The sequence below is a fragment of the Schistocerca gregaria genome, chromosome 1 (genome assembly GCF_023897955.1).
Source record: "Schistocerca gregaria isolate iqSchGreg1 chromosome 1, iqSchGreg1.2, whole genome shotgun sequence".
Lineage (NCBI taxonomy): Eukaryota > Metazoa > Arthropoda > Insecta > Orthoptera > Acrididae > Schistocerca > Schistocerca gregaria.
The window spans coordinates 244,787,483-244,812,672 of record NC_064920.1 but is presented as its reverse complement, the minus strand read 5'-3'; the positions used below and the strand labels follow the sequence as shown (position 1 = coordinate 244,812,672).

Genomic DNA, 25,190 nt, shown 5'->3' with positions numbered 1-25,190 from the left:
ATTTATTTGAGAATGCAATACGACAGTCAAAAAAAAATTTATGCTTGCACGAAAGTAACATTTTTTTACCGAGCGAGGTGGTGCAGTGGTTAGCACACTGGACTCGCATTCGGGAGGACGACGGTTCAATCCCGTCTCCGGCCATCCTGATTTAGCTTTTCCGTGATTTCCCTAAATCGTTTCAGGCAAATGCCGGGATGGTTCCTTTGAAAGGGCACGGCCGATTTCCTTCCCAATCCTTCCCTAACCCGAGCTTGCGCTCCGTCTCTAATGACCTCGTTGTCGACGGGACGTTAAACACTAACCACCACCACCACCACCAGTAACATTTATCCGCTACATTCCGGCAATCAAAACAGTCCAACGACTGAGAATAATTAAACGGAATGCTTTACTAGGCTCACTACTTTGGCCGTCGCCTTTGTTCAGCAAATCAATTATATTGATGCGAGAGAATCTATAATGTTTTGTAGTATTGATGTGTTTACGTCACCAAGATTCACCAGAAGACATTCATTCATGGTTTCAAAAGGCGCACTTTCTCTTCATGCGCAGACATGTGAGACACAACGCCACAAAATAAAAATCGTAATACATCTTAAAACACAGTTACCCGTATCATTTCATGTGCTGACATAGTAGTTTTATCTATGGCAGACAGTAAAAATTGTGCTTTAAGTGTTGATTTAGAAAAAGAGATGTTGTATCTGATGAATAAAGTTTGACCCTGATTATGGCGGAAATCGAAACGTATAACACTGTATTGGTTATTTTCAGTAGGTTTGTGGTCCGATATTACGCATCTTTTACGTTACGCTTCTTGTAACAGTATCTGTGTCTAGAATGCTAAACTCTCAACGGCAGCCAGCAACAATTTCCTGTAATAATTCATTTAAGGAGTCATCTTTCATATTCTACAAACCCTTGTGGCCATTACTTCTATGTAGGAAACAAGTCAGTATCAAACTTTAACAGAAAATCGTTCAAATTACGTCGAACAATTAGAAAGCGGTCTTCCACAACAACTTGAAAAGTAGAGTACGAAATCTAAGTCAGCACGCTGCATATTAGCACAGCTGGTATTTTTGCAACAAAATTGATAACTAAAAGGAATCAGATCAGAATCAGCCAATATAATTCAGGTGGTCAAAGTAGCAGCACCAATCACAAGGCGCACGAAGACAGCGCCAGCAAAAGGAAACTACGCCGAAAGTTATCCAACACTGAAGCAGGAAAAGAGATTATTGAATAAGCTCTTACGAAAATTCGATGAGAAATCATCGTTCCTGTTGAAATGCATAATGCCGGTCCATCTTTTTTTTTCCTTTTTACCCATGTCGGTGCTAGCTTCGTAAAGACACAACTTCCTGAACCTTTTTAAGCCGTCCCTCTGGCACTAATAACGACCTACTGTGCGTATAAGAAAGAGGCCGAGTGATGAAGTCCCGGCAGTAGCTGCTGTCATGGCGCACATAACGCCTTGACAAATTCGAGCGCCAACAGAGCCAAAATCGCACGCATTCTGGGTCAAAAATAAAAAGCGGCGTTTCTTCTGGCGCCAGGCCCGGGTCACCTTGCGCATGTGATGTGGCTTAAGCGTTTAATACATGGCTGTCACCTCCTCTATTTTTATATATACACAGCTCCACTTGTCGCATACTTCTAGTGGCCAGACTATAATAAAAGTATCTGTGACTGCTTCCGACAAGTTCCACGACCTACTGCACAACGTACCACAAATGTGGCGTATGACAATACTGCAACTATTCAGCAATGAGGAGACATGTCGTACACACAAAGTACGCCGCGTAGACTGGAGCACAAGTTAATCTCTTTTCGCAGTTAAGAGCTCTGGGAATGGACGGCTTCGCTTGGAAGGTAGTTTGTGATGCCGCGAAGAGCAATACTGCGAAGCAGCGGCTTGACTGGTTCCCGTTCGCGCCGGCTAAGCAGCAATTCCCATTCAATGACACCGCCATAAAGGATGCGATGACCTCATATTTACACGAACAGGACGCGCACCCACTTACGCCTTGGCGCCGACGGAAAAATAAGAAACAGGAGCGCCGTATGGAAATGCTCGTAATTCGTCATCCAAATAGTGACATTATGTGCCAGCGGTAACAACTTCCCAAAGCCAGACGATTAACTTAACTGTGGCTCCCGCCAAAGCAAGTAACAGAACGTACAACTTTCTCGCGACTTGGTCACAAGCGAATTCTGATCAAATAAATTATTGATGATATAGACCAACTTATCCGCCTTTGCAGGGCAGACATGATGAAAAATTTTGAAGGCGCAAGGCTATTTTATATTCCAAGAGCCGCAGTGAATATATGACAGCTCTAAGTGCTGTTATTTGACAAGCTCCGTACACAGGACACCATAAAATAAGAGTGGTCCTGAAGCCGTATGTGTACTTTCACAATGCGGGAATCTTCCACGAAAGAACGTTTGATTTCCGGAAGAAGTGGACGAAAGACGGATAAAAGAATAATAGAAAAAATAAGAACAAAAGTCGCAAAATAGCGAACGGCCACACGTAGCAACAACGCAAAAAAGAAGCATTAACGCAGCATCTGGTTACTCACTATAAAGTTCAAAAAAAATTTAAGGGCTAATATTGAGCTGCAATGCTGCCTGCGTTCCTAATTAAGGTTTAGAAATAATTTATTGACTATTTTAATTATACTGAAAATGCATTCTGATTAACAACCTTATGGAATTTCGCTCTTTATGTGGGAATTATAAACTCTAAGAGTGTATTATATATTACAGAAAACTCCATTGTAATACTGTCGCCTAATAACATACTTCTTCTCTTGATTCTTTTACCCAATTCACTCTGCGTCATATATATTGTGGCTCCTATTTCCCCTGAATCTTCAACTTTGTACATACTTTGTGAACCATTGCATAGGGCGTTCTCGTTCCGTTTCCTGTCCTTTATCGCAGTGTAAAGACAAAAATATCTTTATGCGCCATTAAGCAGTTTAATTTCTCTTTTGTCTTAAGTTCTTGAGGAAAAATTGCGATAAAGCCACTAAAATCATTTCCCCAACTATAACTATATCACTTACTCCGTAATCTCATCAACCAATCATCGCAATTAAATTATTGTTTTCTTTCAGAAGATTCCACTCATCTTCTCCAAGCATCTCCATGCAATCTGCTCATTGACTAAGTAGCCTAGGAGCTCAACTTTTATATAGCCTTCGTATGTTCGATTCACAGAAATTCTTACACAAACACTCTGTTTTAGTCCGAGAGACGTAAGGATTAGAAATATATAGCTGCGACTGCATAGGACTTAACGACAGTTCCACTTCGGACTGTGCTATGGATGAGTAGAAAATGACCATATGACTGCGTAAAGTATAATTGTTTGCGTAGTCTATAAATGTGTGTTCCTCCCTAAAGTGTGAGACTCATCTTCAGATGTTTATGAAGCGAATTAGGTTCTTGACCTAACGAATAAGGTCGTGGGACCTAGTTGTAGATTTCGTATGAATTGTGTTAAGCTTCTGATGACTTGATCGTTGTAGTAAGTAATAGGTTATAGCGGGGAGCGATCGTTGTAACCCCAAAAACTTTATTCTCAGGAGCCTACAGTCGTTCCAAGTGTGGCCACTGATCACATATTCTGACCCCAAATAATATAGTTGATGATAATACTGGTTGTACTCTGTATATTTAAGACTGAGATGAAGAAAAGAAATAAAGAAAAGTGATACAGCAAAATATTCAAAGGAGACACAGACCGACAATTCAGTGAAAAACGTCGGTAGATTGTTCAGCTCTGAACATAGCGAGGCTAATTTCTCCTCTTGTTGGTAGGATAACACAAAAATCTATAGACTAACGCGTGGGTCATCAAGCAGACAAATGCTGCCAAATGTAAACGGACAAAAGTCGTTGCATAATAAAGGCGTTATGAGAAAGCATTAAAATAATAAAATTGCTTCAGAGTGAATAAAGATGGAGGAAAACGCTCAAGGCACAAAAAGGTTTATTACCTACACATTGTCTTTACTTCAGAAGTAGGACGTACAAGATAACTCAAATTACATACAAGCTAGATGGTGCCAAACTGAGAGTTGTCAGATAAAAGAAGGGTTGGTCGGAAATGATTTGCAGCTCTTTTATTGAAACGAACAACTTAAGACATTCTACGAGTAGCATCGACATATGGTTATAGTAACTGCTAGAAGTGTCTTATTTCATTATAAGATCGTGTACTGACAGAACTGAACTCCGTAATTACAATTATTTGGCCTTAGTATTTGGACACATTGTTTATGGTAAATATGTAACTACCGAGTGAGGTGCCGCAGTGGTTAGCGTACTGGACTCGCCTTCTGGAGGACGACGGTTCAAACCCGCATGCGTTAATCCTGATTTATGTTTCCCGTGATTTCCCGAAATCGCTTCAGGTAAATGCCGGGATGGTTCCTTTGAAAAGGCACAGCCACCTTCCTGCCCTAACCTTCTCTAAACCCATGGGACTGATGACCTCGCTGTTTGGTCCCCTCGCCCGAATCAGCCAGCCAACCAACCAACCAACCAACCAACCAACCAAAGATGTAACTGCCAATTGATCGCTACTCTGCACAGTATTAATTTATCCGCGAGAACTGTGAGTAAGTTCCATGGATGCTAATTAAATTACTTGAAAAAATACAGCAACCATCCTTTTTTTATTTATACCAAGAAGTATTTTGGGTTGGCACCCACCATCAAACGATGTAAGACCGCATTTTTAATGCTTGATGTATCCATTTTCTACCAATAAGTTCGTCTGAAAATATTCAGTTTAGGATTTTCTGTCGTCAGTAGGCGTATATTACGAAATTAGTGCTTTGGACATGCAAAGAGAATGGAAGATGGAAGAACACTAAACCGAATGATGGAGGCCAGATTTGAGAGCAGGAGGGAGACCTAGAGCTAAATTTATTGGCTCAATAAAGACGATTTTAAGAAGAAAGACTCTAGGCTGGAACAAAACAATTACAAAAGAAGGACGTTGGATAGACAGAAGAAAGTCGAGAACTAACACTAATGTCCCAACCCGCCCTGGTGCTGAATAATGGTAAAATGAAGACGACGATGGTTTAGAGCACTATGTGTAGACTTAATTTCATTTTATTTTATTTTTTTTTTTTTTTTTGCCTGACGAAGAAACGCGTCAGCTGCATGTACACAAAATTGCTAAGTATATCCCATAAATTCGTGTAGAAGGTCTGGAAACTGGAATATGTTTTGTGGTTGTCTGCTTATCTTTTACGGGATAACTTCGAGCAGAAGACATTTAAAAAAATTTTAAACGGCGTGAATCTCTAAGACAAACTGATGTCTGTGCCTGGCACGTTCTTCGGACAGCCAAGATACTCCATCACCTTGGCTGCTCGGCTACGAGGTCGGCGCGTATCTCATGCGCGGACCGCTATGCACCGTAGAGAGCTTTCAAACCAGTAGTAATAAGCGGTCTTGATAGAATCGAATAAAATAAGAGCAGGGGCAATGTCCTTGTGTGTGGCGATCTGCCACGGGCGGTCCGCCGTACGTGCCAGCGAGAACACTACGCGGAACCTGCACGGCAGGCGCATCGGGAGCAAGCTTCTTATACTAGATAGTCCGCCTCCCCTCTCTTTACCGAAGCCCCCTCTAAAAAGAAGATAAATTACGGCAACATCATATCTACCACGCAACTCACACGTTTGCTAGCCGAAGAGCTACCGGCAAGTCAGGCGTTCCAAGGTAGGCTTCCAAGCTGACGGATTCGAATTAATCCGAGTGAAAAAGTCCGGATCGAAGCCACACCCAAGCCGATTTATGCTCGCTAGTCGTCTTTGTCTTATTCAAATGACCTGGCCGAAAACATTCTCGGCAGCCGCTGTAGCCGACGTCCCAAATGAAAGACCTAAAAACAGAACCAAAATGTCCTCCTTCGGAGACCTAATGTGGAGAACTCGAGAATACAAGGCATCACTCACGCGTCCTGCCATGGGAAACATTGGAAGGACATTTCACGGGACTAAAAGCCGGAGTAGGAGTAACAAAAAAGGCAAGGGGGTGGGGAAAAAAGAGGGGGAGGAGACAGAAATAAAAGCGAGAGAAAGGCGCAGGAACGCGGCTGAAACTGGAAGAAGCGGAGCCGGCGGGCAGAACAGGTTTCGGTGACGTGTCGGGGACCGCGACGCCAGTCCAATCCTTCAAGCGACAAAACTGCCAATTAAGTGTAGCTGTCAGCGCATCGGGCATCGCAGGGCGCCGCTTGGCGACTCACTCAGCCCGCCCTTCGAATCCTGCCCGCCGTCTTGTCACGGAGCGGGAAAATAAAATAGCGGAAAATGGTGAAATAGGGTGAGAGATAACCAGCGCGGGTTTTCTCTACCTCAGGACACTCGCCTATGTCTCCTTCCCTTACACTTACCACGGGCCAACACTACTACTCTTCTAACATTAACATTGGCCTGGAAATTGTTTTGAAATCTTACTTGTATAATGGGCGACCAAAAAGTTTCCGTTTGAGTGAGTTGCTCCAGCGTATATGCAACATAGCCCGACTTCGGTGTGTTCTTTGAGCCATTTTCAACACACAGTCACCATCAGCACGTCTGAAAACATCTGCAAACTTACTCGATGCACCTTACTCCGACATGCACCAACACACTTCTGCGTATGTTGACTGCTGCCAGCGCCACCGTGTGACGGCAGCAGGTCAGATGCACCGCATGGTCGTACCCCGAGGTGATTTAAACACGCTAACCGCGCACTAGAGCGTTGTTTACCATGTATCAGCATTATCCTTAATGTATGAGCATGAGTGTACATAGAAATTATTACCAAATGCATCCAAACAGAACGAACGTACTGTTATTGTTTTCTTAGCTGCTTAAGAGCAAACACCGGTAGACATCCAGAATGAAGAATGTGTGTAGCCTATGTCTGTCGGAATCCACCATTTTGGGATGGTGCCCCAAGTTCGGTGCTGGTTGCGATCCGAAACAAAACGGCGGTCGATCTGGGAGGCTAATCTAATCGATTATGGAGACACCCGAGCACTCGCCCTGTAGTCTTGAGCTCTCGCTATGCGATCATCATACCTCCGGTTCCCTGAAATGGCCTGGAACGGTCGACGACTCTTGTCGGATGAGGATGTGCAGCGTGACAGTTACGGACATCTCCACGCAGCAGAACACGATATTTCAACAAATGGGCTTCTTCTAATCTGGTGCCCCGGTGGGATGGTTGCCTCAATTTTCACAACAGTTTTGCTTAATTGGCATGCGGCTTCTGGATTGCAAGGCCTTCGAAAGGAAACTTTATGATCGTCCTTGTGAATCGAAAGTCCGCAAGACAATATCCAGTGTGCTGCGAAGGGTACATCTGTCGCTGTTACTTATATTCCTCCTGTTCGGCTCGGAAGGGGGACCGCGAAGAATCTGTTGCCAAGCCTCTGGTCAAGTTCAGAGTTTACCATCATGGTCATACCTGGAGAAATATCTAAAAGCAATGTTGTCGGAATCTTCTTGGGACGTTTATTCCCGGGAATTTAGCATTAAATCCCTATATGATATGTAATGTTATTCTTGTAGCGATTGGAGCAGGATCTGCATGGACATCTCTGTGACTAAACAGACCAGTTACGGTATGGGCTGACAATATTCGGAATATCTTTGGGCCAGACATCAGTCGTCTCTTCTACCAATTTTAAGTGTTCGTTCCATTTTAACTCTTCTCTAAACGTAAGATTCAAGATGTGTTGTGACTTTTACAAGAGACTGACTGGTTTCATCAAACTCTGATGGATTACAGCCCCTGTTAACGTTCCATGCATTACTTTTTTATATTACGAGTCACTTGTAAGTCTTTTCTGTTATACAGATCTTCCTCCATCTCGTTACAATTTTCTGACAGTGTGTCTTTCCTACGTGCAACAGACTCAACCGTGAGCAGTTTCATGGTGGTCCGCATTAAATTCAGGAAACTGAGGCTACAATTCAATTTTTCATGCTTACAAACAATGCTAATATTCACTGTAGGCATGATAATCTCTGCTATCTGGAGGTCAGTTAACCAATCGAAAGTAAATACATATGCAGTAGGCATAAATTCATAATCAAATAGAACAACTGCGCCCATCCTGTCGGAGTTGATTTCAAGGTAAACTGCTTTCCCTCATCCAGTGACTTGATTGATTTCTGATGAATGCTGTCATAGCTTATCACAGTTAAAGACGGAAAAGTATTCATACACTAAAATACCGCGAAATATAGTGTCTTTGTGACACGAATAACTTCGTTCACCTTGTGTCGCACTAGTATGCGTAAAGAACGAATGCCATACACTGTACGTTCAGTAATGAAACATACAACACAAAAATATTTTAGATGTCAAACCATATTTCTGAACCCCCACCCATACCAATCTTAACCATCCACCACTCACGCCCTTCTCATCCATGTTAGCGAGACTGAACAGTATAAACTGTTAGTTGGTTGTTCATTGTTTGCAACAACACTGTGGCCAAAACGCATGGGAAGGCATGTGGTGTGTTGCCAGTAAACGACAGCTGAAGCCTATGCGGTGAATTTGTCTCTGGACATTTCTGGTGGCCCCACTACCAAATCGTCACGTCCTTCACTTGTTAGATAACTTGATTAATTCCAACGTAAGTGACACGAACCGTTGCTCCACTAACTGAACAAAGTGGTTATATAGTGATGCATCACACGTGGCGGAAAAGTGGAAGTTGTGCCTAGCGTAAATTCCGACAGGGTATAAATGATCTCCTCACGCAAACGAGCAGCGGTATGCAGCTCGTAATACCAAGTACTTCGCTGACCGTGTCTAGAGGATAGGTCGATACCGCCATGACATGTGCGATAGCAGAATGCGCTACGTGGCTGTACTAGAACTGCCGGTGCAAGAGCAGAGGCAGTCTGAGAGGCTACAATGGCGATACCGCGGTCAGCTGGTGTCCACTGCGACTGCAAAAGGAATAAAAGGATTTGTCATCCATTACGGAAGAAGTGGCACAACGTGACAGACGCTTCTCGCACGACACATCGTGCGCCTGAGATAAACAGCTCTCTCCCTCTTCGCAGAAGAGCTGTCATGTCATTTCCGTATTGACGAGGAAGTTTGACGCTCGCGACGTCACCGTCACTTTCGAAACAACTCTGTATTTTCTTCTGTGGGCACATCTACATGCAGCATTCTAAAGGGGTGAGCATCAATATAGTTCCTCAAAACGCGACCTTTGTTTGCAGTACAAGTGTCTGTACAAGTCAGTGTGTTAACGAGCAGCATAATGCCTCCTCGTTCGTAGAAGTAAAAGTTACTCGTATGTACAACTGAGTCCCTTCGCTGGGTGGGGATCCTACGGAGAGACAATTCTGCGTAACCTGGAGTTCTTGATAGCGTAAGTGGCATTTCGCAGGTAGCCTCAAGGAATATTTCTTTCCTGTCTAGCAGTGCAGTGTACTTTTACTAAGAATTAGTTTAAGTCGATTTTAAAAGGTGGAAACAACTGCAACCTGTAATTTGTGTTAGAGTACTTTATTTTGTTTTCACCAGTTTCGAGTTATTCTGGCCATCTTCATCTTCAGACAAGGTATAGGTTAGGCTGGAATGTGAAAGTTTGGTTGTCAGTTGGCGAAGCCAAAATGTAGAAACTAAAAACGTAGTTGTTGTAACGGGCTGATCTGTAGCTTATTCTGAGGTCTACGTCCACCTGGAATGTGACGGTCTGTTTGTGAGTTGGCGAAGCCAGCGAACGTGAAAGCGAAAGAGTAACTGAATTGTCTTGGGCTTCGCAGAACTGTCAGCACCTTCGCACAAGCTTCACTACCTACAACGGTCACATGTTCCGCAGGGTGTCCCTGGCAAGAAGGATGTCTATTCCCATTTTAGCTAGAAGATTATGGCGAGGACTGTTTTCGAAACCAGATTTCTTAGCCGATGTCCTAATGTACCTCGTGATGAGTAGTGTAGTCGCTCTTAGTTTTGCTGACCAGAGAATAGATAAAATTCCGTCACTCAACTCTGATTTAGCAAAGTGTTTGGGAGGTGGCATCCTCACTCATAAACACGGATACGAGCCACGACTGTCAAATTTCGGCGAGTGTTCTGTCAGTTACCACCGAAGCGATGTCAAATATAAAAAATTCTCAACTGAGGTATTCCGGAAGAATAGCGAGTGCTGTCAAGCTGAACGCGCAATGAATTAGTTTGGAATCATTGTCTGACGCGTCCAGTTTACTGAGAAAGTTGAAAAAAACGTGTAAACGATCTCATTCCACCACTATATAGTTCTTTTCCTTCGATTAATCTCTCCTAAGTAAGGTGTACAGAGTGAAGAAAAACATAGCGTTTTCAAAAACGTTTGCTGGTTGCGACTTTTGCTGAAGTAAGCGTTACTGTGATAAGCTTGGCAACACATTCGTGTTTAATGGAGCGTGAAAACTGCTCCGTTAGCCTTTTTGTGTCCTCCTCGAAGTGACTTATCGATTCAGTAAAGTTACAGTGTCACGAAGAGTTCAGTCACGCGCTTAGCATTCCTGTTTCGTTCTTTCGTGTCGCAGGACATAAATTAGGAGGAAGTCTTTGATATGTCCTCGAATAACTCACGCAGCTAATGGCCTTCTAGTGCTATTTCCAGGTATTCTTCTACTTGCGATAATTATGGCCAGTAGGGCGAGAACTTCGAGTCGCTTTTGACGTGACTAGCGCTGACATATTCGAACAGAATCACCCAGGAATCCGTGTGAAGATCTGTCTACGTAGACATCATATGCCATTAGTTCCAGCGCAAAGAACGATAGAATCACAGATTTGATTTGCGAAATTGGTTTCTTACAACTTGAATATCACAATACGAACTCGAACAGCTGCCTTCTTCATATTAAGAGTACAGCATTATTGCATCCGATCCTTATTAAAAATCATTCCTTATTATAAATCATTAACAGCAAGAAATGAAATGATTAGAGAAACATTTGATGTGCCTTTGAATGATGCTCGAGATCGTGTACAGCGGTTGGTATGGTAGTGATTTTAGGAGACGACCGAGTGAAATTACACCAGACAAATATCTTCTACTACACTAAAACTCTAAGATTCTAAGTTAAACATTGCAGTTTAAACTCTCAATCAGCATCATTCGAAGGCAACTCAAATGTTTCTCTAATCTGTGTTATTTCTGGATTTTAGAGAAATCGCTACACAAAAATATGAACTTTTTTAATTTGTTATTTTTCATATGTATATTTACACTTATATTTACACACACACACATATATATATATATATATATATATATATATATATATATATATATATATATATTTACACATCAATCGGTATTCTATTATTTTTTTAAATATATAGATCAAGAAAAAGTAAAGACATTTCAATTTATGCTGTGATTTGATATTTTTGACACAGTAGCAGGTGTTGGTGAAATATTCCAATTTTCCCTCAAATCACTATGTTTTTCTTAGTTATTCCGATCATTTAAAAGCAATTAAATTCTCCCCTTTTCTCTAAAAAAAACTGGGTACCATGCTGGTCAGTTTGATAGCCAACTATCCATTTCCCACTCTTCGTTTCGCTATGAAAATTCGGACAAAAATCCATTGTATAGTTCCTAGAGAGTCACTACCTCTTCCATAAATCTCTTATTCAGATACTTTTATGGTGATAACTGTACAGTTACGGCAGAAGCTTTGCATACGCGCGATACGCCGTTAGTGCTGATTTGAAGGTATTAGGTGAGAGGTGAGTAAAGCTGTCCTTTATGACCACAGAGCTTTGCTAGCTATGGTTCTATTACAGGTGCTATAACATTGTCTTCCTCCGACCTTTGAGATGACTCACTCAGCCTGTTGTAAGACTAACTGTCGCCTATATAACGGCAGCCAAATGAAAATGAGACACACGGATAAAACGTAGATAAATTGTTTATTATTTCAAAAGTAATCGCCGCAACTGTTAATACATTTATCTAAGTGTGAGACAAATTGGTCAATGCCTTGAAGGAGAAATGTTTGCTACTATCTATGGAACCATGTTTGTATCCAAGTGTGCACTTCTTCGTACGAAGGAAATCGGCACCTACGAAAGTTTTTCTTCAGCGCCCGCCTAAATTTTGGCAATGCTGTTTCGACTGCGCTGCAGAGGTTTCGCTGGGAAGCCCTTACACATTTTCTGTACAGTTCCGATGTATCCCCGTGTGATTTCCATATTTGTGGAGCCTGAAAAAAAAAAAAAGATATTGGTGACCATCGACTTTGGACAAAGAGGTGCAAATCTCTGTACAATCATGGTTCTGTAGGCAACCGCAAACATTTTTCCATGAAAACATTGACGCTCTTGTCTCACGTTACGATAAATGTTCGTCAGGCATTCACAGAGTAATGCAACACTTTCTTCTCGTCCAATTTCCGTTGAAAAATGCTAGAGTCGTTGTGGGACATGTGGAGTTTAGTTTAGTGTTTAACGTCCCGTCGACAACGAGGTCATTAGAGGGGACATGTGGAATATTCCTGCTTATCTCCATGTAGTTTCATGAGGTTCCCATCGGTGGCGGGACTATACATTGCCTTCAAAATGGCGTCTATAACGAAGGTGCATTCCAAGCAGATGGCTGTCATTGAGTTTCTTTGGCGGAAAATCAGGGCTACGCAGATATTCAAAACGCTTGCAGAACGTTTACGGAGTCCTGGCAGTGAAAAAAAGCACCGCGAGTCTTCGGGTGAGACCTCTGTCATTACCACACCAATGTTGCACAAACCTTTCTGATGTCGAGCGTGCCGGCCAGCCATACAGAGCTGTAGCTCCTGCAGTGTTGAAACGTGTGGACACTCTCATTTGAGATGATCCACACATCACATTCACCTCGCTGCTCAACTAGTCGCCTCTGTGTTGCTGACACACTCGTCCACGAGTTGGATACTCAAAGCTGTCTGACAGAAGATCGTAGAAAGCAACGAAGGACTATCTGCGCGGAATTGCTTGCGAGTTACGATGCTGACCGTGACATTTTCTTGTCGAACATCGTCAGGGGGCGATGAATCATGAGCTGATCATTTCGAACCGGCAACAAAACAGCAATCCATGCAGGGGTTCCACACCACCTGCGCTCCGAAGAAAAAGTTCCAAGCCGCACCCTCAAACGTTGAAGTCATGGCGACGGTCTTCCGGGCTTACTAAAGTTAGAATGCATTTACCTATACTTGTAGTCTGTACTAGAGAACTGGGAAGTTTTGCCATCTATTATACAAAAACCATCCCCAAAACTTCTAGTTGGCTGGTTACTGAAACCGAGAACTAGATACCAGATGCCAAGAAGAGCGCTTTGGGAAAGGTATACCCATCAGTGGGCGCGGACTGCGGTGGACAGCCCTGGGCGGGTATCAGACGGCGATCGGAATGTCGCGCGAGTTTTTGGAGAGAGCCTAGGCACGCCGGCAGGAAAGACCCATAGCTGCCGCTAATGAAGACAACCGGCGGCGATTCCACGGCATGACGCGCAAACAGACCTGGAAGCGCCTACTAGCACAAATGTGGACATAATTGAGGGTAAGCAGTCTCCTTAGCCGCTTCATCGACCATCTACGTGAGGCATGATAAATTACCGGGACTCCCGGCTGAGATACTGCTCAGATGCCCAGCCCGCTCGACTAGTTTTGGGCATTATACCTCGTCAGTCAAAAATTGTTCGGAGACTGGATTAATAAATGACACAGGAAATTTAAGAAGTTGGTTTTAATGCTTCAAGTGTTCTAATTACGCCCCCGACTACTTGAGTACAACCCACAGGACTTGCATATGTTTATGTGAACTGTCGGAAACCTCCTACTCTTGGGATGTTGTTCAACTCGAGCGTTACGTTGTCTTGAGTGTCGTTTTATGTCGTGAATGCGTTGACCTTTCATGTGAATTTCTGCGCTTTGTCAGTTTGTGGTAGCTTCGTACTGGTAACATCAAGTCGCGTCATCCGTGACGATTTTTTGCAACAATGAGCTACCTGCGGTTTGCTTTTCAATCAACCCACAACAGATGACCAAGAGTCTTTTTTGTTTAGGAGTCAAGATGTGTGGAACAAAATCTGCATACACGTTTATCTTCTTCAAAACTTTCTGGAGATATCTGATTTAGATATTTTGCTCCACAGAGGCTTGTCACACAAGAATAGTTGCACGTCAACTACTTAACACTGCCTGCTCACAACTGAAAGGTCGAATATACATATGTTGTTTATAATTGTTAGTTCAAACAGCCACCGTAGTCGCTGAACTGACATCGCTTACACACCAGGAATAAAGTCAGTGTCCCTACCTTTTGGACGGATGGTGCAGTAACCTTCCAAAAGTGAAACTAAGTAGGAAAAGTAGGCCCAATCCGTCAAACGGCAGCTTGTTTGTGACGAGAATGTACAATTAAATGCACCATCAGGCACCAGGGATGTCCTTTGTTGCCTACAACAAAATCGGGTTCTGAATAGTCAATTTTATTAAAATTACAGGGAAATAATTGCATGCCAATAAAGCCACAACAGTAGCGGTTCTATCTAAATTAGTTGTTGCGGCCTTGTTGATTTACTTGGTTGGCGGCTGATGATGTGAAGTTGATGGAAAACACACTCACAAGGTGAGGCTGAAATTAAAAATATGTGGATTGCTGTAGTGTGTAGAATACATACATGGATGATACAGTCGTTTGACAAGTGCAAGACTCGATGTGCTTTCGGAGATGAGCAACTTAGATCTCGCGTTACTGGATACCGTGATGAATTCACAGCACTTTCAAAATGGTATGAAATGTTTATTTCGATAAATTTAGCTTATTTATGTAAATGGCAATGCTTTTGACATTTGACGGTTATATATTTCGTTTTGAACTCTACTCTAATATCGTTGCTCTGCATACATTCTCAAGCGATTGATTATTACCCTTTAGAAATAGTTACATTACATGCAGTAAGACATATCACGAATATTATATTTATAATTTATCATACAGGGATCATAAAGAAAACGCTACTCGAAAATAGTAGCAAAGCAACAAAACTGCAATACTGTCCAAAACAAAAGAAAATAACATTCAAATGGCGAATTCTAGTTGACTGTGATTCCACTTAATATGAAAATCATCAGATGTAAAGGTCAAAGGTTTTTTGATTAATTCCAGAAGTTTGATACGTTGTAAGATTTAACATCGATAATGTTTAAGACAGCCCATTCGACTATGCTTAATTATGATCTTCATACTATTCACAGTGTGTAACAGCACAGAATTGCTACGCTAAATGCCGTGCTATTAAGACAGTGGAACAAGAAAATAAGATGCGCAATACAGATATTTAGAAGCTCCCATTAAATATCAAATTGCTGCACAGAGTAGCATATAAAGAACAGTTAATTACGTAAGAATATACGAGTATTGCTTATTACATAAGAATATACGAGTAATGCATATTGACATCAACATTTGACCAAATGGAAAAAAAATGAAAAGATAAGTAAAAAAGGAAGTGAAATCAACCGATAATTCTGTCAACTGTCTTACAATTCCGCATTTATTTCACGAATTTACATTTTGGAGCACAGTTTTGTCTTCAGGGCTTCACAGGACTATAATAGATAGCTTCATCATTATTCCAACGCTGTGCAAATGTGGATGTACTGTTAGTAACGTGTCTTTACATAAGACATAGCAAAATAATTTGTACCCCCAAGTCCCTTCACTTTAACGGATTGCAAGCATACAGTTTCGCACATGCTTTTCCCAAGGAAGACACAAAAAAGGCTGGTTAATTTATTGGAAAATATATACATTTCTAAAAAGTAGCTATAGAGAGGTAGCATCCTGCAGGCAAACGGGAGAAATAACAGTCATCACTAGATCATCTAATCGGCGCGAAAAGTTACGGAGAAGCTCAACAGACCCCAGTGACGGACGCTATAAGAGATGCGTTGCAATTATAGAGATAGCACAGATAGATTCTGTGCTGAAATTTCGAGAGCATGCGTTTGAAGAAAAGCCTGATAACATACTAGTTCCTCCCTTATACGTCTCTCAAAATGGCCATGACAAGGAAATCAGAGATATTAGAGCTCGTAAGGAAGATTAACGACCATGCCATTCGCACGTGCTATTCGCAGATGGAACAGGGAAGGGAGGAAAATGATATCGGTACCAGGAGTACCTTACGCCACACAACGCAATCCATATCTTGTTCAGTGGTTCGCCTACCGTCCGCTTACCCCCTCAACTAGCACCTACTGTAGCTTGGTGTCACCCAAAGACTTTAATACAATAGAACTGGTACATATAGTATGTCTAAACATAATAATTTCTTTGTATCAGTGCTTAGCGTATTGCTTTAGTCTAACTTCAGAAACAGTAAAATGCACCACTTCAAAAGCGTTCGTTTGAGTATTTGAGAAGTACATGTAGCACTATTGATTTAAGAGCTATAATAGCAACAAACTGGAACAATCTCGACAACATCATAATTTAAACGATTTAAAATCGAAGTGTGCACCCACCGTTACATGTGTTTCACTATGTATTACAGTAAATGGTCGTGTTGCTAGCAGGTCAAGTACCCCTGTGAATGGGAGGTTGTTTTTCTTTTACCATGTGGGCTAGCCCTCAGGATCTGTGCTCAGTGTAGATGTAGATGTAGATTTAGGTCAAAGTTGCAGCAGTCGTAATACGTGACGCTAAACGTTAATCCCAAAGATTTAACGATTACTGTTTGAAGTTACGCAATGTCATACAACGTTGAAAGTATGCATTATTTTATCAGTTTACTTTAGCGGTTAAGTGGTGCTAAAAACGGCGCGCAGTGTTTCAGAAAGGTTGCTATATATACAGCTAACACGCAGATTATCTTAAACGTTTGCGCGCGCGGCAGCCTTCGGGAAATTAGAGGGCACTTTGTGGGTTCCCGCGGCGGCGCTTTGCGACTAGAAGTCGGCCGCTGCGCGGCGATGACAGCGCGTAGCTGGCTGCAGTCAGGAGATTACAGACTGACTGACACGGCTGCCATTACGCGCAGCCAAGTTTCGGCAGCGCGGGCTTTGCGTGCCGACTGGGAACTAACAGCGTGCTACCGAAACCTACTGCCATTAAAGGTGCGATTCCGGACACGGCGACAGCAACTGCGGGCGCCAGACACAGCGCTCTCTCTCTCTGCAGGGGGTGCGTTGCGGAACGCAGAGACAGACAAGCAGTACACTCGCTTGCAAGCGTGGCTAGGCAGCGTTAACTTTTTGATTAACTTCGCTAACCGTTAATCCGTTACTGGAAAAAAGTTCACTTCTTTAAACGTCAAGCTCTTACTTTACAGGAAATTTATCGGAAGTTAAACGTTAATCGTTAACTCGTAATAGTAAACTCTATGTTCTGGGTATAGTGAAATGAGCCAATGCATCGAACGCAGTTGCTTCAACAAACAATTTTTTGGTTGGGGTAGTTTAGGTATGGGATCCAAACAGTTTAATCATTTAATCATATATGAGGGTAATATCTGTTCCCGAAAGAACAGTTATCGTTGATGACCATGCACCTTTGCTAGAAATGAAATGATACTTAAATGGACATCCTAGTTCCCAACATACGTTGATGCGCTTCATTGGGGACATGTTGAAAATGTGTGCCCCGAACGGAACTCGAAGCCGGGATCTCCTGCTTACATCCTGGCAGACGCTCTATCCATTATTTTTTTTTTTTTGTTCATTGTTGATCGTTGTGATCGGTCGTTGCGGACGTCGCAAGACATCCTGTTCACGTTCGGTGGTTGATCCTTCCATTCAGTTTTTTATTACAGAGGCCAACCGACTCTCTGGCCGAACACGCTGAGCTACCGTGCCGGCAATCCATCTGAGCCACCGAGGGCACAGAGGACAGTGCGCCTGCAGGGACTTGTCCCTTGCACGCTCCCCCTGAGGCCACTCCTGAGAGCACCCTATTCTTGATGTTGCCTTTGTTGCGCGTGAACTACTCAGTTTGTATATTTTGCTTATTTTTTTCAGAGTTCCACACAACTTCTTCCTGTTCTCTCGATCGATCTGTGTTCAGTTTTTCAAGGCCTATCCACTGTGCCAGCTTATAACCAAATCTGAGAGGGGGTGCGAGGGAGAGGTGCCCCTGTGAGCAGAGATGCCTGCTCTGCTAGCGCATCTAGCCCGTGGAAGTGTCCGACCACCAGCGATCGGCGCCGGCGGGTGATCAGGAAGCGCGCGGAGTGCCGCCTCGAGGCCGGCGCCCCGGGCGCGTCCGTCAGGGCCCATTAACATGTCGCTCACGTAAACATGCCGGTAAGTACTGTCACCCGAAAAGGAGAGCGGCCAAGTAGGCCGCGGCTGGCCCGCCGCCAGCGCCGCTAATGGCTATATTAAAATACTCGCCTGCCCGGACCGCGACCGGGACAACGCCCAGGTGGGTGCGGGTCACCACCTCTCACCAGTGCGTCCCCCGTCTGCTCCGTGCGGTCGCTGCCGCCGAGAGGGGGGTCGCTAGAGGTCTGCTCGGATAAGAAAAGTGCACTCTGCATCCGCAAGTTCCTTATCCGCATATTTTTAACTTTTGAATGAGTTATTAATAGTAATAGACAGCAGTACTTAGAATTATGGTATGTAATGACATTGTTATTGTTAGGGTGCCATTTCTGCGACAACTTAACTACTTTTTATATATGCTAAGATAGTATCTGTGTCCGAAAGAAGTTGCTTACAGGAGTTGACGTACGCCAACGGGGCAGATGAAAATGTGTGCCCCGACCGGGACTCGAACCCGGGATTTCCTGCTTACATGGCAGACGCTCTATCCATCTGATGGTAGAAAGTGGACTGGTTTGCCACCCAGAGAGCACTTCACAGGCCACACAAAAGACACGGTCGTGGAAACGGATTAGGCGCAAGTCTCTTGGGTACAGCTGCGTCGGTCGTAGCCAGGGGCTGAAGACAACAGACATCCGCTCTACCCGGACCCTGCAAGATTCCAAGAATGTCAACAGACTTGAAGTTTTCAACTAACATTGCAACAGACTTACTGGGCAGATGCCCGGCTCATTATCCGCAGATGACCTGCGGATATCCGCGCCGGTCGCGATTTTATCCGCCAAGTTACAAATATCGCGGAAATCCGCTGATATATCCGCGGATATCCGTATCCGCGCAGACCTCTAGGGATAGCATTCATCTCACGCTAGGTGAGGGGAGCCCTGCGTCATAGTGACGTAGGCACGCGTCATCATGAGTTTCACGAGTTGTCGTATCGACTGTTTTGTGCGCCTTGAATCTGCATTTTTATTTGTTTATGTGCTTTCATTGTCCTATTGTCCGGTGTTGCTAGCGTGTACGTAATTCTGAACATGGGCTCTAACGGAGATGAGAGAACTTTCGAGCGGATCCATGGAGATAGTCTGAAAGATTTCACGAAGGCAAAATTAGATGGAACTAGATGGTTTAATGTTTCTAGCAACATACGGAATTACCTTCAGAACCACCTCAATTTCACTGTTTAACGTGTCTGCCCACATGAATTATGTACAATTCATTGGTTTTTATAAAAATACGAAACACTTTAATTTCTGACATCTCGTGGAAATCGGGTTTTCTGCCGGATATCAGCGTGTTCCAAACACGAGTGGCAGTGGAGCGCCACTCACGGGCGCGGACCGAGAAGGCAACACCAGGGGGCGGCCAGAGTGGGCGCGGACGGAATAGGGAACACCTAGAGCGGCAGCATAGCGCGACTCGCGGGCGCGGGCGCGGACCGACGAGGGAACGGCAAACAGAACTCCAGGCGCCGGGCAGCCATAAATATGCGACCCGGTCCAGCAAGCAGCCACGCTCAGGGAACACCTGATGAAGACGTCTAGTAATGACGTCGAAATATCGTGTTTGGAAGACGCTGATATCCGGCAGTAAATCCGATTTCCACGATATGTCATCAAATCGCCGGGAAAGTCTAAGAAATTACATCACTTTAATTTCTTTCTATTTCACGTTTTTATCCACATGATTTATTCAATATTAATCGGACTGAAAACATGACTAGACACTTTTTTTAACTTTGGTTATGGTTATGATTCCTTCATTCAGATATTCGATACGTTCACGAAACACACAATAACATCCCACATTCTTTGGGTTGCTGATTAATAATTAATTACTTCACTTTTCTGTCCACACGATTTATGCACGATCCATCGGAATTAAAATGAATGACAAGCTGTTTTTTTTTTTTATTTCGCTATGGCTCCTTCGCTCAGACATTATTTATGTTCATGAAATACACAATAACATCGCAAATTGTTAGGACTACATTTAACAATTCATTCAGCTGGGATGAGCATATCACACAACTCCTGCCACTTCGTTTGTACAAATGTATTTACATTTAGCTTTGACGTTATCGGTACAACTGCAAAGATCGATATACGTACTCATTTAGTCGATTTCGGTTATTTACGTCACGATGACGTAGCTTTACGTCATTATGACCTAGCGTGAGATGAATGCTACCCCCGAGAGCGACGGCGTGGTAGAACGGTGAGAGGGCACACCGCAGGGCCGGCCGAATGTTGGCCTCGCCGTCTCTAGGGTGACGTAAGGAGAGCGCACACAAATGGGCCTTTGTAATTTTTGACAAGGAATGACTGAGAAGAACGTGAAATTGTTGATAGAAAATAGATGAGCGCAAATACTTCACACAAATTAATGTCGACGTATACTACAGAGAATGCTATTATTGAATGTGCCGAGCTTCTTTATATCATTGATATCACATCCGACACACGAGCTGTCCCTTCGCACATTCCTGCAGCTTTTGTTGTTGTGGTCTTCAGTCCTGAGACTGGTTTGATGCAGCTCTGCATGCTACTATATCCTGTGAAATGTTCTTCATCTCCCAGTACCTACTGCAACCTACATCCTCCTGAAATTGTATAGTGTATTCATCTCTTGGTCTCCCTCTGCGATTTTTACCCTCCACGCTAAATTAGGAATCCCTTGATGCCTAAGAATATACCCTACCAACCAATTCCTTCTTGTAGTCAAGCTGTGCCACAAATTTCTCTTCTTTCCAATTCTATTCAATACCTCCTCATTAGTTATGTGATCTACCAATCTAACCTTCAGCATTCTTCTGTAGCACAACATTTCTATTCTCTTCCTGTCTACACTATTTATCGTCCATGTTTCAGTTCCATACATGGCTACACTCCATTCAAATACCTTCAGGAACGACTTCCTGACACTTAAATCTAAACTCGATGTTAACAAATTTCTCTTCTTCAGAAAAGCTTTCCTTGCCATTGCCAGTCTACATTTTATATCCAATTTACTTCGACCATCATCAGTTATTTTGCTCCCCAAATAGCAAAACTTCTTTACTACTTTAAGTGTCTCATTTCCCAATCTAATTCCCTCAGCATCACCCGACATAATTGGACTACATTCCTTTATCCTCGTTTTGCTTTTGTTGATGTTCATCTTATATCCTCCTTTCAAGACACTGTCCATTCCGTTCAACTACTCTTCCAAGTCCTTTGCTGTCTCCGACAGAATTACAATGTCATCGGCTAATCTCAAAGTTTTTATTTCTTCTCTGTGGATTTTAATTCCAACTCCAAATTTTTCTTTTCTTTCCTTTACTGCTTGCTCAATATACAGATTGAATAACACCGGGGAGATACTACAGCCCTGTCTCACTCCCTTCCCAACCACGGCTTCCCTTTCATGTCCCTCGACTCTTATAAATGCCATCGGATTTCTGTACAAATTGTAAATAGCCTTTCGCTCCCTGTATTTTACCCCTGCTACCTTCAGAATTTGAAAGAGAGTATTAAAGTCAACTTTGTCAAAAACTTTCTCTAAGTCTACAAATGCTAGAAACGTAGGTTTGCCTTACCTTAATCTATTTTCTAAGATAAGTCGTAAAGTCAGTATTCCAACATTTCTACGGAACACAAACTGATCTTCCCCGAGGTCAGCTTCTACCAGTCTTTCCATTCGTCTGTAAAAAATTCGTGTTATTATTTTGCAGCAGTGGCTTATTAAACTGATAGTTCGGTAATTTTCACATTGTCAACACCTGCTTTATTTGGGACTGAACGTTATGCAGGGCTCTACCTAACATTTCAGTAGGAATCCTGGAGATTTCCCCTCGTATTCTTACTTTAATTTCTTCGGTGGTAGCAAGTAAAGTACGGTAAACCGCCCCACAAGAAAGAGATCATACACTTGTTACGTCAGCCGATCGTGCAGCCCATGCAGTGTAACGGTGCCTTGAAATGACACGGTTATCAAACAATCGCCGCACGGCTCCCGTCGATATCCGTGCCTTGTGTGTCTTTGCTCCGTCATGTTGAAATCAGCGGTTGGCAGTCCAAGTGCAACAAAACTTCCCATTTTGGCAACATACGGAACAGACGTTACGTTGCTATGACTAGTTGATGTTTCGGTATTATTATTAAAAAATTAAAAAAGAATCTCTTATAACCGGGACCGAAAAATACCAGTTTTTCAGAACTAAAATACCAGTACCGGTTTTTAGCCGATCAGTTTTCCGCATCTCTGACAGAGAGGCAACCTACGGAAGATCGCGGAATGTAGCAGCCTGCCCTGTCGGCTGCACCCTCCTCTGCCGCTCCTCCAGGGGCGTAAGACGGAACGGAGCGCAGCGGCCCGGGAGGCGGCGCCATTGGAGGAGCCAGCGACGCCTGTAGCACCGTGTTTATGCGCCATTACAAACTCCCGCGGCGGCCGTAAACCGCGCCCATTAACACTACAATCACTGCCTAAGGTCCGCAGTCGCACTGTGGCGGCACAAAAAGTCAGCCGACCGACCGCAGCCTGGCAGGGATGCGGCAGACACGGAGCATCACACGACCGTTCGCTCGATTTTCTAACTTTGATGCAGTCTTCATTCAACTGCCCTTAGCGTTCTGGTACAAGACTGAAACAGCCACCATTCAAGATTAATTATAAAACATTCTAGATCGCGAAGGCGTGCTTATTACAAGGGTTACCGGTTTCGATCCTCACGTGGTCATCTTCACCCCTTCAAAATGGCTCTGAGCACTATGGGACTTAACTTCTGAGGTCATCAGTCCCCTAGAACTTAGAACTACTTCAACCTAAATAACCTAAGGACATCAGACACAACCATGCCCGAGGCAGGATTCGAACCTGCGACCGTAGCGGTCGCGCGGTTCACCCCTTCGAAACCGTAATATGATACAGGATATAAATTATACGGATACATAAAAAGAAGTTAAAATTAACTATTAAATTACAAAGCATAGATACACCCATACTGAAGGACAATATCTGTACAAGGCGAGAATATATATATTTTGTAACTGTGAAACTCAGCTGGTATTAGAAGAATAAAAAGACATCTCAGGAAAAATTGCACAGTTTTATCATTTAGTCACACTCTCAGCACAAGCGATCCCGTACCGCACCATCCTGGTTGGGATATCGAAAAATTTTACTGTTCCATCATTCAAACTAATACTTTGAATCAAAGGACAGAAGCCAATTATACCTCAGTTCGCCGTGCGACACAACCTTATATAGAGGTCGCGTGTATTGTCTATAATCACTTACTGACAACTACAAATGACTGCCGGCCGGAGTGTCCGACCGGTTTCAGGCGCTACAGTCTGGAACCACGCGACAGCTACGGTCACAGGTTCGAATCCTGCCTCGGGCATGATTGTGTGTGATGTCCTTAGGTTAGTTAGGTTTAAGTAGTTCTAAGTCTAGCGGACCGATGACCTCAGAAGTTAATTCCCATAGTGCTCAGAGCCATTTGGACCATTTTTTACAAATGACTGACGAACTGAAGACACACATTTTGAAGAACAAAATAATTTCATTCGGAAATACATACCTGGGGCTACCCGCCAACTCCGATGTACAATTTTCCCGAGAATTATAGTTACGCAGCATCCTGTAAGGGCGCCCGAAATCGAAACGAACGGATAGAAATCAGTGGCTGTAGGAAGTTTCTAGACACTTATCAATATGTGGAGGCGTTATTATCAGACGGGGCTGGGGGTTAACTCAACCGTAACTGTTTCAGACGAGAAATCCACGTCTCCCTGTTTGACTCTGGCTGCGGCTCGTAATTCTAGCTTGTTACAAGTACCAAAGCATCGGACTTGAGAAGAATTCAGTTTTAAAATCTTCAATAACAACTTACAATAAATGGCTTCACAATTCGTTTACCTGTTAATAATAATGCTTGTACGTTTTTAGTGGCGATAACAGTTCCTCTACTACTCCGCGTGAAAAATAAATTGCTATCGGTAGGAAAATCACTTAGGAGAGATAGATCTTTTCAAATATGACGTAGAAAACTAAGCTCTGGTTATTTATTAGATAATAACTGTAATACACGTAACAGTGTAGTGCATGTGGCTTGCTGTCGAAACGAGTCATAGATTAGCCTACGTAGAACAGGTTGATCAAGTGGTCTGTGCAGTCGCTTCGCTTAGTGAACCGGACCAAGCAGAGTTTCTCTCTCTCTCTCTCTCTCTCTCTCTCTCTCTCTCTCTCACACACACACACACACACACACACACACGTAACTGTATCTGGTTTTATTAAAGTACGATAAGTGAAAATTGAGAAAGGACAGTGCATTCAAACTCTGTTTCTATCGTGACAGTTGGTTTCGTTTGACATAGACATTCCTTCAGAAAAACTTACGACTATTGAACATGGTCACTAAAAGAAATTTAATATACCTTTCGATGTTATTTTTGCGTTGCTCCCTTCGTCCCAGTTCTGATATTAACTACTATAATCAGGCATAAGGGCGCTTCGTATTTCGTGTGACTTAGAACTTTATTCGCTAGAAACCCAAATTGTGTGACTCTGCAGCTCCATGACTCTCGTCAATACTGCGAGTATACTGTAGGCGACAGGTTTCACCATGATTTTCATTCCTCTTTTAACTGCTAGTCTCTTCATAGCCCGTAGGGACGTTCCTAGGAAAAGGGAATAAAAACAAAAGCGTAGTGACGCTAACATAGTACAGGCCACTGCCGGTCTTGTTGTGTTGACAGAGCATTATTTTTGTTTTCTTTCACTGGAGTGGCTGCACTGATATGGAATGTTAACTGTTTGATTGTACTTCTGTAACTAGTATGCGAC

The 25,190-nt window shown here is 43.2% G+C and overlaps 1 protein-coding gene and 1 non-coding gene across 2 annotated transcripts in view; one reads left to right on the top strand and one right to left on the bottom strand.

The window, feature by feature from the left end:
* LOC126339150 (protein tiptop) overlaps positions 1–25,190 on the bottom strand; it is a 1,078,908-nt gene that overhangs the window by 875,087 nt on the left and 178,631 nt on the right. The gene's annotated exons all lie outside the window — the stretch shown is intronic.
* Positions 72–144, top strand: Trnaa-cgc (transfer RNA alanine (anticodon CGC)). The gene has a single exon. It is a non-coding gene; the product is annotated as a tRNA-Ala (tRNA).